Here is a 15,070-nt window from a genome sequence, read left to right on the forward strand (position 1 = left end):
GCCACTAAGCTGGGGGGGGGGCTATGATGGTAAAGATCCCCATTGTCAGTCTATCGCTTTTGAGAATACCACTTATCTTTACACTTAAAATGCTCATATGCAGCATTCAAAATGCACATTTGTGACTGCCAACAGCAATTAGGCTTTAATGATAGGTATCTGGTGCAAACTTTGCTTCATTCTGTAACTTTTTTTTACTTAATTTATTCAATAAAATTGGTTTTTTTTTCGTGTTGAGAGCCCAAGGAATGATTATCAGGAATAGACACCACCGAAAACAACTTCTAAGGGACAAAAGACGCTCTGGAACGATCTTCTAAAAAAAGGAACAAACGAAGCTTCTAAAAAAGCTGCTCTGGAACGATCAGCAACAGAGAAGCCATATTCGATTTGTTCAGTAGCTGTGCACCTTTACAAGAAAAACGTAACTCAGGGGACAATAAGTTGGATTTTAAATCCTTTGATGTAGCTTTAAAATCAGATCTGGATAGAAACCAGTATCCAGCTGAGTGCTCATCCAGTAGCTCAAGGGAGCTTGGATAAAATATTAAAGGTTAAAACAATCCTCCAAAAAAGAACAAACCTCAACACAAACAGAAATCAGATCTTTTCGATCCCCCCCCCCCACAGAAGCACGTGACATTTTATTTTTACATAATGATTTACTATGTAAAGGCACGTGCTCTGTAACTGGGGGCGCATAACGTACAGGGGGCACAAAAGAGAGATCCCAGAATTCTAATCAAAAATCAGCACAAGCCGATGTTTTTTGTTCATCACTTGTTTTCTTTTAAAACATCACTAAAAATTTTTGAAAAGACTAGAAAACCAGCCGATATGTTATCATTAGAATTACAGAGCATCAAGAGAAAACTTCTAAAGTAAGACAACTTCTCGTTGAATGTTGTGCTACAGCGCATAATTCTGAATGGGATATACTCCGCAAGTCTGATAACCTAATGACAATTTAAGCAATTTACAATAATAAGTTGTAATTACGCGCTATTAAACATGCGCGAAAAATACCCGGGCAGAAATTGACAATTAAATACTACTTCAAAGGCAAAATTTGACTTTCCGAAACTAAAATAATTTGTCACATTTTAATTCAAAATTCTGTCTACCCCAAAACCTCATAATTAACAACAGATAGGTTTTTGGACAATGAGTCCTGTTCAGGGAGAAAACAAAACTAGAAAATTCGAAAATTCAGAATTGAAGACCTGAAAGGATTATTTTTTGTTGGGTGTATTAAATGTGAATAAATTGTTGCATAAGTATTTTAAACGGTAAATAATTTTAAAGACGACATTGTCATTTTAACTCATTTTATAGATTTAGATGAATTTCAAAGACAAGTTTAAGCACTTTCTGGATCCTTTTAAACGGTTGTGCATCAATTTTAAGTGAAATTGTCGAGGAACGTAAAGTTCGACATTGCTCGTTTCTACTAGTAAAATTCATTTCTAATTGACAACTCATTTTCTTTGCAGGAATAATCCACTTACTCGGATGTGCAGCTAAAAAATTCACGAACAGAAAACTGTTCAAAAATTGGAAAAGGCTATGTTTGGACCAAGCGAAGTCAGTCAAAATCATTTTTACTTCAAGCGAATAACGATCGCAAACATAAGATATAGCATTAAACAGCTACTTCGGAACAATGCGTATAATAATAAAGAAAAGGGAGGAAAATAATGCAAATTATCAAGAAAACAAAAAATTGAAAATACGGCGGTCCTTAGTAGAGTTGAAGAAACCAGTGATAATACTACCGATACTGACAAAGGAACAGGAAACGGACAACAGTACCACTGTTTGCATTTCTTCCCAAACTGAAGTTCATTTACGTGCAAGAATACACACGAATACGATTTCGAGGTATCAAAGGGTCAGATGGTGAGTATGCAAGTGAGCGGTTCAAGCACGTTTTGATAAAAATGATTGAGTTCTGGATTTCTTAAGAATTTTCAGGTCCATTAACTAACCCTGTTAAATTTTCCAAAGAGCCTCAAACAAAGTAATCTTTGAACGTTAATTTGCCAACTGCAGGGATAAAAAATGTTGAGCAAAAGGTTGAACCAAGATGAACAAATGCCAAGTAAACGAAACGGAAAATTTATTTCATTGTCAACGAAATCCCAGAATGCAGAAAAGGCAAGACTATGAGTTGGTTATGTCGGACACGAAAGCCTATGTGATATATAACCAGCTACTGAAAAAAAATCGGAAAACACTGTTTTTCAGTGTAAAAAAACTTTGCAGTTATACACGCTTCAATTTTGCTATTGAAATTACCATAAACAATTGCAGTGTTTTCTATCTGATCGAAGCAAGACTCACGCCGAAAAAACTCAGATAATGTTTTTTAACTGGTTAGATTATCCGACAAAAAAAGTTAAATGGCACAAAACAACAGCTGTGCTCTATTTTGCTCGGATACAAAGAACGAAAGTGTGACAGTTGAATTCAGAGCTATAATTGGAAAACGGATGATCTGTTTTCTGAACGTTTTTTAACTTCTCAAGCAATGCATGAATGGGTTAACAAAATATTGACCAAGGCAAACCACGTGTTGCAAGGAATCGTTCTATCCTCTCCTTTTTGGTGAGTTAAACTATTTCCCATCAGTTATACATACTCGCAACGCTTAACAAAAGGTACAGGAAAAACCGAAGTCTCTTTTCTGATCAAAAGCCAAGAAAAAATCTTCAAAAAGTTTAGAGAAAGACTAAATCATCTTTAAGGAAATAATTTTCCGAGGCAGTCAAAAGTTGTTGCTGCAGAAATATCTTTTGCCTCATCACAAGAGTAACCTCTTCCCGTCAAAGTGTACTTCACATCAACTGAAAAGTCAGGGATCTTCGCAAAGTGAACTCACAAGATCAACTCCAAAAAAATTGACTGCTCAAGATATTGTTTTTCAGTAAAAATACGAAGAACAAAACAACACTGACGAGGACTATCCAACACAACAGTTGAGGTATGTCAGCGTAACAAAAGAATAAAAAAGAGTGTGCTTTCTAGCCTGGACGTCACAGACATTTGTGACCTAGATATAAGCGGAAACAGAATCAACAAAATTGCCAATGTGCTGTCTAAGTCTCTTGTGCTTTTCCTTCAAACATGCATCAAGAAGACCTGTTATCCCATCCAATGGCAAATTAACGCGGTTAACCATTTATATAGATATAGAAAATGACGATTTTGAGATCACCCTTCATTGTCTCATTAGTTTCCTTACCAATGTATCAAAAGTACTGGAAAGAGTGCTGTTCAATTACCTCTAGCCATATATTTAGCGACGGCAAAAAAATGCTGATATGGTTTCAATGCGAAGAGAAATGCATTGCGGCAGCTTCTGGTCTACCTCAACAAAATATATTAAAAGATGGAACACGCGGGGAAAAACATAATTGTTATCTACTTGCATTTAAGAGAAGAATTTGACATAATCAATCACCAAAAATTTTTGTCAAAAAAAGAAAGTGGGCATTGTAGTAGTAGTAGTTGAGACTTCTGGATTATGCCCAAGTGTAGTCGAGACTTTAGGGCACAGCCAAGGGTTTTAACCCTTCAGTTCATCAGTTCGTTGCCTTGAAATAAAAAATAACAGTTTCAGAGTTTTGCATGAGGGTTGCAGCTACCACAGCTGCACAAAATCCCTTAGCTACATGTACTCAACTCCTTGTACTGTTCCAGGAAGAAGTTTCGGTACAAGTAACTTGGCTAACTTGGCAGTTCGATGGAAGAAATTTTCACTACACTTGTTTCAATTCACCTTAGGGATTTCGAGTTCATTTCGTGCATCTTGTTTTGTTCTTTTACTCTCTTTGAGATTCATTTCGTCAGTGGTAGTGTAGTCATACTTGTTTCTTAACAGATCACGCATAAACTAAACATCATGAAGATCAATGTACATTGATAAGAGTAGTAGACAACTCATTAGTCGTGTTTTATAGTCAACATTTACTCCGAAGAACCACTTTGTGACTAGTCTTTGTATTATTTCCACTTTTCGGAGGCACATGGTGGTCAAATGAGAGACCTGAGAACTATATACTAGAATCGGGACGACGTATCCGGTGTTAGTGTTCAACTTACCTTGCAGCGTGTCATTCTTGCTCATATTTCTTTCGATTTGATACAATGCTCTCAGGGCCTTGATGGTTCTTAAGTCAACGTTGCTCAACCATGTTAAGTCACTGCTCACTAACACATCAATGTCTTTCTGCTCTTTTACGATTGGTAGTCCAACTCCGAGTATCTCAGTTTTCAGATCCCCTTTGAGCAAGAGCAATGAGCTCTTCTTTGCATTCAGTATCATTCTGTTTTGCAAGCACCAGTTAAGTAGTCCGTCACGATTTTTCTCAAGGTCGTTTTGGTTTGTAATTACCACTTTAAAGTCATATGCAAAACTGTAACACGGATGTGTGACACAGTTCGGCAAGTCATTGATAAAAATCAGAAACAGAAGTGGTCCCAACACTGAACCTTGCGGTACACCACTAGAAACTGCTTTTAGGTATGACCGAGCTGTGTTAATCTGTACGAATTGTTGCCTGTTTGTGAGATAGGAGTGAAGTAGCTGAAGAAATATTCCTCCAACACCAAGACGAGCGAGGTTTCCGTAGAGTTCTTCATGATCGACTTTATTGAAGGCCTTAGAGAAATCAAGCTATAGGACTTTCAAATGTTTTTCAGTTTCTGAATCTATCGTTTTGTAAACTTTATATAAGGAGAATCAAGAGTTGAAGTACTGTAGATCGATTTTTTCTGAACCCAAATTGACTGGAGTGGAGATTATCTTTTACAAAGAGATAGAGTGTACCAAAGATTATTTTTTCAAAGACTTTTGAGATAGAACACAATAAGCTGATGGGACGGTAACATGAGACGTCAATTTTATCACCATCTTTGAAGACGGGGGTCACCTTGCTAATCTTCCATTCATCTGGATAGGTGCCTTTGTTGCAACATGTCTGAAAGACAAGCTTCAGAGAGCTTGATAGACATTTGGCGCAGTTTGTCAGAATCAAGTTCCCAATTGCGTCATGGCCTCTGACTTTGTTTTTTAGACTGCTCAAAACAGTTTCAATTGAGGTCTTCGATATTTTGAGAGTATTTAGTTCAGTCTTCGGGAAGCAATTTTCGGTCGTGGAGTGCGCTTCATTAAACACACTCCCAAAGTAATTATTGTAAAGCTCAGACCTACCCTGGTCTGTTTCAACCGATTGGTCTCCGCTTACTACTCGAGTCGGGATGAGAAGATTTTTTCTGATACTTGCCAAGTACTTTTGTATGTGACTGAAGCACCTGGTCTGGAGTATCTTTGCTTAAAAGTTTTTCAAGTCATTATCTGCTGACATTTTAATTTCTTTTTCAAACGATTTGGTTTTGAGAAGTTGGCTCAGATCTGGAGTTACAAGTTTTATTTTCAATGAATTGAGCTTCTTTATTTTATGAGATGTCTCCTTAGAGATCCAAGGTTTGAGAGAAGCACTGTGTTTTGTCGCACGTGGAACCAGTCTCTCATTTTTTGCCTTAATCCGGTTATACTACTGATAAAAGAGACAGTTTACATTGCTGTAACAGTACGGTGAAAAAAGCGTAGGCAAAATATCTTCGTTGAATTTAACCCATTCAATTTTGTTGAAGGCTAGTGATATTCCTGAAAGTTCTTTTTGCAGTTGTCTATGAGCCTCTAAATTTGCCCCAAATGCCCCATGATTTGATATGCCTTGGTTAGCCTTGCGTCAACATAGCTTTTGAGAAAAAGTTCCAGATGGTTGGTCAAGATCACGTCTTACTTACTATCCAGTGGGTGGAGAAAGTTAAAAAAGCAGTTTCCCGATATTTTGTCCAACAAATATTGTTCGGAAGTGTTAATACTAGTTTGGTTAGCCCAGTCGCAACCCTAAAGGTTCAAATCACCAGCTATGATCTTTCCTTGTGCGCCAATGGTTTTTTCATTTACCATTAACTCACTCATTAAAACAAAGAAGTCATCAACTTCCCAGCGGTATGGACTGCCGGTGGGAGGGTTGTAGATACAGCAAATTTGCAAAACAATTCCCGATAAGTTAATGGACACCGTGAGATGTATCTATACCGTGGATATAGTCATCGTGAGCGACATTAATCTTACAACGAGAGTAGTTGAGCTCATCCTTTACAGCGATGAGAACTCCCCCAAGTTTTGTTTTGGCAACGCTGTGGATATCAGCCCTGTGCAATTCAAATTCCTTCAGGAAAAGAACTTCATCAGGAACGTTTGAGGTGAGCCACGTTTCTGTAAGACAAAGAATATCATAATTAAAGGAAGTGAGAACGTTTGAAAGAGCCATTCGTCTTTCAATATCAAGAACACTTAAAAATAAACAAGAGTAGAGAAATTAAACTTTTATCGGAGTTCTCAGAAACTGACTTTAGTCAAGCATCTATTTGATAGACGCACCATTCATTTTCTATGCTCTCCTGGAGAGTGAGGTTTCGCACTCGTAGTTCCTTTCTGTTTCGCCCTTGGGTGATGAGTTCTCATCTGAGCTTGAGCACATCGTGTTCTTTCATGAGATCTTCTCTTATCAGTTCAGAGCCGATGTAAATCGGACTTTTTCCCTCCGTGTAGGTGAGAAGTTTGTAGGCTGATTTCAAGATTTCAGATTTGTCTAGCTCATTATCCTTGTCGATTATGATGGTTCTTGCAGGCGTACTTTACGGGGTTGAGTTTACTTGGCTTTCTTTCCTGCCGCTGTTTCGTTTCTTTATCCCACTCTCAGAAGCTTTGTAATCCTTCCATTTACCTGCAAATGATCAAGAATTGATTGCACAGCTTGCCTATCCTGCAAAATTTGGTCGGCTGCCGTGCCTTGAGGCTCTGAAATATCCTTTATACCTATGCCCAGATTTTTTTTCAGATGTATCCATACGTTTTCCCGGATTGTTCTGGCCGGTGGCCGCTGCATAAGTCTTTGTTTCTTTCAGCTTCGTGACTTCTTGTTGCATTTCTTCAATAGCCACAAACGATTTCGAGAGCTGTGAGGTGAACTTATCAGGTTTTTCACTAACGTTTCGCATTTCCTTGCTGGTTTTCTTATGCTTCATTTCATCTGTTCCAATCTTGTCAGCTTGGTTGTCATTGACGCATTCATTGCAGACATGCAGTATGTTTGCGGTGACATTTTCTTCGATCAAATCTATCAAGGCTTTCACAGTTTTTGCACTGAAGCTTGTCAAGTCAGTGGTAAAGTGCAGCCTTTTGTTGCAGAAGGTACAACAGAAGGTGAACTTTGCCTTGAGTTTTAGTCGGCAACTATGACAGTTGTCTCTTGTTTCAATTTTTGGGCCCATTTGCGAAAGACAGAAAGTTCTATAGTTGGTTGAACAAACGGTCACAAACTGTGATTTCAGTCAGTTCTATGAAAAGTTTCAGAGGAGTACTAACAGGAAACATTACAGCCTGTTGCTTCCGTTGGATTCTGTGAAAAAACTTATGCAAGCGTATGCCTCTTCATATCCAAGTTTAATTTTGCGTTGGATTCTATAAGGAAACCTATGCCGTCAAACCTGAGCAAAAGTTGTCGTCCAAGAAGAGGGGGATGGAGAGTGCTACCGTGGACCCTGAGAAGGAACCTATGGTCTCACTACTCCTGATAGTACTTGCACTTATACTCTTGGTTGGTGTGGCACTCGTAGAGGGCAGGGTGATTTCCTTTCGCAAGTTCAGGAGAGTATCCTTTCTTGTACAAAACACGACTCTTGAGAACGGATTTAACTCCACTTAACGCCTTTGGTGTGAGATGAATATGATCGTTGCTCGAGACGTCACCTTCGCAGTAGATGTACTGGGAAATGCCTCTGTAGCCCCACTTGGCCTTTTGGGATCTTTCAGCAAGGATCTTGAGTGACCCTCGTGTGGCGCGGGGGCTGTTCTTCAGTGAGGTGCAGATTCGTTTTATCATTCTCTGTCGGGAAGCGAGGGGGGACAGCTAGCACGAACACGTTGTCAGTGACAACGAAAAGTCTCACTGCCAATTGGGTGATTCGATCAGCAACTTCTTTAACACTGGATCGAGAGGGGAGACAGCCGTCGTAGAGGTTGTTTTCACAAATGAAAAGAGCTATGAGCTCGTACTTCCTCTTTGGTGGAATGAATCTGTCGACTTAAATCACCTGGGCTCCAGGCAGTGTTAGGATATTGACGTTCGGGAACTCCAACTTTCGGGTTTGCGAATCCGGAATCAGGAGATACTTGTTTGAGGAAAATCAAAACTGATGGTATCTCATTATCTAGGGGGCCACCACGGCTGCCCCAAACATTTTTTTAACTGAAAGACACCTTTTTTTAATAATACTAGAATGCATTGCGACAGCTTCTGGTCTACCTCGACAGAATATATTAAAAGTTTGAACACGCGAGGAAAAACATAATTGTTATCTACTTGCATTTAAGAGAAGAATTTGACCTACTCAATCACCAAAAATTTATGTCAAAAAAATAAAGCGGGCATTGTAGTAGTAGTAGTTGAGACTTCTGCATTATGCCCAAGAGTGTTCGATACTTTAGGGCACAGCCGAGGGTTTTCACCCTTCAGTTCATCAGTTCGTTGCCTTAAAATAAAAAATATAACAGTTTCAGAGTGTTGCATGAGAATTGCAGCTACCACAGTTGCACAAAATCCCCTAGCTGCATGTACTCAACTCGTTGTACTGTTCCAGGAAGAAGTTTCGGTACAAATAACTCAATTTTGGCTTGTTTAGATCCTCCAAAGATCCGAATTTTCGCGAGAAGATGTTGACTAACTTGGCAGTTCGATGGAAGAAATTTTTACTACAATTGTTTATGTTCACTTTGGGATTTCGAGTTCATTTTGTGCATCTTGTCTTGTTCTTTAACTGTCTTTGAGATTCATTTCGTCAGTGGTAGTGTAGTCATACTTGTTTCTTAACGGATCACGCAACATATAAAAATCATGAAGTTCAAGGTACATTGATAAGGGTAGTAGACCACATTTGATTAGTCGTGTTTTATAGTCAACATTTATTCCGAGGAACCACTTTGTCACTAGTCTCTGATTTTGTCCCACTTTTCGGAGGCACATGGTGGTCAAATGAGAGACCAGAGAACTACCACCACTACTACTACAAAGATGTATTACGAATACCTCAAAAGCAGCTAAAACTGTAATTTCGAGATCATGGAGATTTCTTTGCTGTTGTCGCTCAAGCAAACAGCTCGAAGGTTTTTCCTACTTTTCAATTCTTGGATGAATTTCTTACAGATATTTTTACTAATATTACTTTTTTAGCAAAAATTAACAGAAATCTGGAAAAAAGGTGAAGATTAACAAAAAGCATGCATTACCGAATCGTAAAATGGCAAAAACAATAATAAAAATAATAATAATAAGTTTATCAAATTTCGATAAAATTTCAGACAATGTTTTTAACCGGTTAGAATTGACAGTTGAATTTCTAGCTATAATTGGAAATCGGATGATCTGTTATATGAACGTTTTTAACTTCTCAAGCAATGCATGAATGGGTTAAAAGGGTAACCAAGCAAACCACGTGTTACAAGGAATCGTTCTATCTTCTCCTTTTTGGCAACTTAACCTTTTTCCGAGCAGCTATACATACTCGCAACGCTCTAAAGAAGGTATAGGAAAAACCGAAGTCTCTTTTTTCCGATCACACTAATAGGCCACAGGAAAGTCTGCAAAAATTTTTTAAAGGAAGATTAAACCAACTTTAAAGAAATACTATCCGAAGAAGTCAAAAGTTTTAATGACAATATTACATTTTAAATCCGCCGTTTATGCCTTCCTGTGATTTTTATTTTCCGAAAACTGATTGGTCGACATTCAGTTCTTCATCTGACAAGTTTTTTAACATCTTAGATGACAACTCTTGTCAGATGTCACTCCATGGCAACTCCCACGACAACATTCTCGTTCCAACCACTACCGTCGTGCCGAACTGCAGGATGAGTATGTATTTTCTTAAAATGAGCGTTGACTTTGACATCTGATCTGCCATATTTCTCACAGTGTATATCCGATGCATGGTAGTATAATTGTAAACTGAATTCGATTCCCGATTTTGCTGATTTTGCTTGACCCTTCAGACTGGTCTTCAGGTATTGCTTTTTTCCGTATCGCTGATTTGTGTTTGATGACAACAACATTAAAAAGACCTGACCAGTCTGGACACTCCATTGGATCTACTGAAAACTCAGTCAGTTTTAGTTTTGGCAAGCCACTTTCACCAATGTTTGGTACTGTTTGGTAAAGGAATTCGGAGCGGTTCGGTTTACTGTGCTCTTGTATCTGCTCTCGGCAGATCTGTTTCAAAAGTTGTTTCTGAGACTCGGGCTCCTGTTTCTGTAAGGGAATGGAGACGTTACTTGCTGCTGAAACGTCGTCCCTGTCAACGGCGCTAATGTGTTCGTTACTCTAATTGATTTCTGGAATTCTGAGTTCTTGAGAATGCTCGGTTCTGTCAGTTGCGTTGAAAAAAATCCCTCAACCGGTTGGAACAGCGGCGTTGTTTTTCGGTAGGTGCTGAAGATTCTGTCAAACTTGTCCAGTGTGACAATCGTTGGAGGGTCGATAACGACGTTTGAAGATAGTGGCCGTCTAGGGACAGAATGTTGCGGCACTGATTCTGCCCAACCAGCTGTTCTGTTATTATTGCTTCTCAATCCAACACTCTCTACCGCATCTGTCTCTGATCCAGATGCCCTTGAGCTTCCTTTTGTCAGCTGAAGTTTCAGAAGTCTTTGTTCTCCATAGGCCTATGTTTTCTTTCTTCCGTTTTCAAGGGCTCGCTCATACTGTCGAATACGCAACGTCTTCTCGTTGTTGCATCTTTAGACGTAACTCCTGTTGTTGTTGTTGTTGTTGTTGTTGTAAACGTAGCTCTTCTTACTGACGTCGGAAATCTAATTATTCGCGCTCCTGCTCTAATTCCAACTGCCACTCTTGCAGTCGTTACTCTATTTTTTCTCAGCTCTTATTATTTTGAGCTCTATTTTGTTGATCTGTCGACTTTTTGACGATCGCGAGTTGGCGGTACTGGTTTGTTTTCTGCTTGTGTAGCAAAATTCCTGCAAGAGACTTCAACGTTTTCTTCAGCGTTTTCTATCGTTCGATTTGCTGTATCAATTAAGGTCTCCTTTGGAACCTTATCCTCAACCGATGTTGAGGACACGGACAATGTTTGGTTCCCACATTCCGTGCTGTGCCAGAACTGCTTGATCAGGTTCCGAAAGTGACTCCTACTATGACTGAGGTCCTCAAACTCTTGGGTACAATCTTCTCACTTCATCGTTCGAATCCATTCTGCGTAGATTTTCTCTAGACTTACAACTAAATGTTCCACCTGATCACACATTGTTTTTCGGAGTCGCTTAAGTTGTTTGTTTTCAATTTCTTCTCCAAATCGGATAGTTCAGTCACAATTGGCCAATAGCTTTCATTGAGTTGTATTCTGTAAATGTGTTGTTCCAACATCCAAAGAATTTTGTGCAGAAACCATCAATGTCTCGGAGAAATGGTTTTTTGTTAACTAGCCAGCTCAAAACATTACTTTTTTCTTCTAACATACGCTTGGTGTCATTGTCAAAACCTTCTAAATGATTTGGTTTTAATAGTAACATTTGCTGCTTTCTGTTGTCTTCTGAACTGTCCTACGTCTCAAAGAAGAATCGGTACGCGCTTTTGGCTGTCATTGTTTTGTTTTGTGTCAGCTAGCCTTCTAGCTCGCTGAGGTGTCTGGAGAAAAATTTGAGTAGTTACGCTTGTTCTTTCTGTAGCGTCTTGAGTTCAGCACTTGTCTTCCAATCAACTAATTTCGAATGTCTACTGGGAATTTTGCTGGCCATCTTTACTGGATGTGGATTGGTCCGCCCAATTCAAACAAAAAATCGCTGCGGTGTGTATCACCGGTGTTGTTGTGTATCCGGGTCGGCGGACCAGTTGTTGCGGCTGCTTAAGAATCTCAGCGGAGCCGATATATCACAGCCTGGTTCGGGAGCTTTTTGTCAGCCTGTTTTCTGCACTGAATCCGATTGTCTAATGATCTCGCAAAAATAATTACTTAACTCTAAATACCTCAAAGGTACGGTGTTTGAATTTTAATGAATAGCTAAAAAATCATATAATAAACAACTTAGCAAATTAATCAATGAATGACAAAATATGGAAAAAGCCATTTTTGCACCATAGATGTGCTAATTGCCACACTTGTGAGTCTGATGTAATAACGCTCGTTGGGTCCATGTGTAGCTTTGAGGTAACCCTAATCGTGTGCCATAACTTCTGTCTGCTCAGGTTTTCCCTTCCAAAAATCGGGGGGGGGGGGGTTGCAAAAAACTTCGGTCCCAATTTGTAATAATTTTCAGTTTTGATCAATTTTGAGTTTTCACTAATTCTAAGTTTTTTCAATGTTATAGGCTATTTGTTATTGTCTGAGGTTTCTTGTTGCTGATTTGAATTGGCGCAAACAAGATCAAAAAATTTTCCACGGAATCCTGTTTCTTGCTGACATTCAGTTGTTCAACCTTTAGCGTCTGCAGTGTTACTCAAAATTATTTTTTATTTTTTGTTGTTTTTTTAACTCCAATTTAGTTCATTTGTTTTTTTTCTGTTTCTCTTACCGTAGGTTTTATATATTAGCATTTAATTTAACGTTGTTCTTACATACATTCAGCGCATTCAAATCTTACATATTCTAAGTTAAATTTAGCGGAGATCTTATACATATATATATATATATATATATATATATATATATATATATATATATATTTATATATATATATATATATAAATATATATATATGTATATTATATATATATATATACATTTTGCTTTGAAATTAGCGTAGATCTTACATGAATTTAACGCATTCAACGCCCATCTTACATATTTGTCGTTGAAGTTAGCATAGATCTTACATAGTTTTGCGTTGAATGTAGCGTGGATCTTCCTTATTTTGCGTTGAATATAGCGTAGACCTTACAGATTTTAGTTTGAATTTAGCGTCGATCTGAAATGATTTTGGTTTTTGATTTTTTGTGGCATGGGCGTACATTGGGGCAAAGGGAGGTAAGTTGGGGGACGTGCGGAGGGGGGCTCTTTTTTGGGGGGTACGTGTTGTGAGGGGTGAGGGGGGTTACGTTTTGGGGGGAGGGTTCATGGAGGGGGGTTTGTGCGTTGGGTGCTAGATGGGGGGTATGTGGAGCGAACGTGGGGGCGGGGGGGGGGTACGTGTGGTGAGGGTGGTACGTGGGGGGGGGACAGGGGGGATGTGCGTTTGGTGGGGTAGATTGTGGGTACTCTTAGTGTGTGGGGGATGGGAGTACGTGGGAGGGGCTATTTTTTGCGAATTTTTCAAAAAAATCAGAAACCTGTTGCGTGCAAGAGAAGCTGAAAAGAGTTGAAAAGACAGAAAAGTAGAACAAAAATTGAACAAAAATCTAATATGATCCAAGCTGATTTCAAGGCAAAATTATGTAAGGTCAACGCTAAATTCAATGCAGAAAACGCTTGGAAACTGTATGAAACCTGATATTACAGTCCGATTTGTAAAGAGAGCGGTTCCTACAAAAATTGAGGTTCTGTGGCACAGCTGCAGAAGAAGCGACAATTAAGCAGGAGGTCAGTGGTTCTAGTCCCATACCCAGAGCTCTACACGTTATTTTTTTTGTAAAATCAACGCCAAATTCAACGCAAAATATTTAAGATCAGCGCTATATTCAACGCAAAATATGTAAGATCTACGCTAATTTCAACGCAAAATATGTAAGATCTACGCTCAATTCAACGCACAATATGTAAGATTTACGCTAAATTCAACCCAAATTATGTAAGATCTACGCTAAATTCAACCCATTCAACTCAAAATTATGTAAAAAAAAATTGCGTTGAATTTTCCGACTTGTCTACGCTAGTTAACGCTCATCTTACATAAATTTGGCAAAATTCCTCGGCCCGGGAGGGAATGAGAATGCTGACAAATCGATCAGCTGCAAAATGGCACAAATCATGAATCTATAACTCGTTTGTAAACTAGGTTACCTCTCAGAACAAAATGTGGGACAAATAATTACAAGAGAACCCAGCACGGAAGATAAGGTGAAATGAAGAAAATTGACTGCAAATCACTAGGAAGCTATAATGATGAGAGAGTTCAGGAGCGCAAAGTAAATCAAACCCGGCAGTCACTAACACCCAAAAAGCTTACCCAAATGCTTGCATAAACAAACATTTTTCAACAGACAACGCTCTACAGATTGATTAAAGTCTATATCGGAAAACTAGATGGAGAGTTAGTGTTCCATAAAGGACGAAAAAGTGAAACAAATGTGAGAGCAAAAAATTAATCGTCGTCTACGGCAAAATCAAACACAAATTAACCAGATAAACATGAGTGACCTAAGTCTAAACAATTGTGAGTGCATGAACTCATAAACAGCAGGAAAATTAGGAATCTTTCATTATAAGAATTTTTTCAACCGATTCTGTCTCTTCCCAAGCGTTACTAATACCGGGCGTTTTACGACGGCGCGGTCTGGGAGGCTTCTAGGTAGCAAAGACACAGATTTTTTTGAATTTTAAAGTGTTAGTTCTATTTTAATATTTAATCCTCAGACGCAGTCATTTGATGCTGTCCTCTAGGCTCTCTGACTACACAAATAACTTCCATTTTATGTCTAGTCAAGAAAATTGTGTTAATAGGACTGTGAAAAAAAGTACTATGCTTGAGCTGAACAAATAGATCGCGTATGATGCTTTCTGGGGCGTCAACGTGTATCTCCTATGCGTTCGTGAACCTTTTGAACGTCACCGCCTGAAAAAAAACAGGGCTTCAAAAGCTCGTCGTGCTTGCTGTGATGCAAAAACATCGACCTTTTTTGAAATTGGTGCCGTATACTTTTGTCACCCCAGAAATATTGAATTGGAATGAGTTGGGACTGATACTAGTGCAGAGTGTTAATCAGATAAAATTATTACCCTTTTTTGGTTTATTTGACATTAGCCCGATTATCAGAAACTGCTGTGGATT

The 15,070-nt window shown here is 38.7% G+C and overlaps 1 protein-coding gene across 1 annotated transcript in view; it reads right to left on the reverse strand.

Annotated features, from left to right (window-relative positions):
- Positions 1-15,070, reverse strand: part of LOC142337232 (uncharacterized) — a 79,010-nt gene that overhangs the window by 58,585 nt on the left and 5,355 nt on the right. The window lies entirely within an intron of this gene.

Source organism: Convolutriloba macropyga, chromosome 3 (assembly GCF_964194025.1).
Source record: "Convolutriloba macropyga chromosome 3, txConMacr16.3, whole genome shotgun sequence".
NCBI classification, from domain to species: domain Eukaryota; kingdom Metazoa; phylum Xenacoelomorpha; order Acoela; family Convolutidae; genus Convolutriloba; species Convolutriloba macropyga.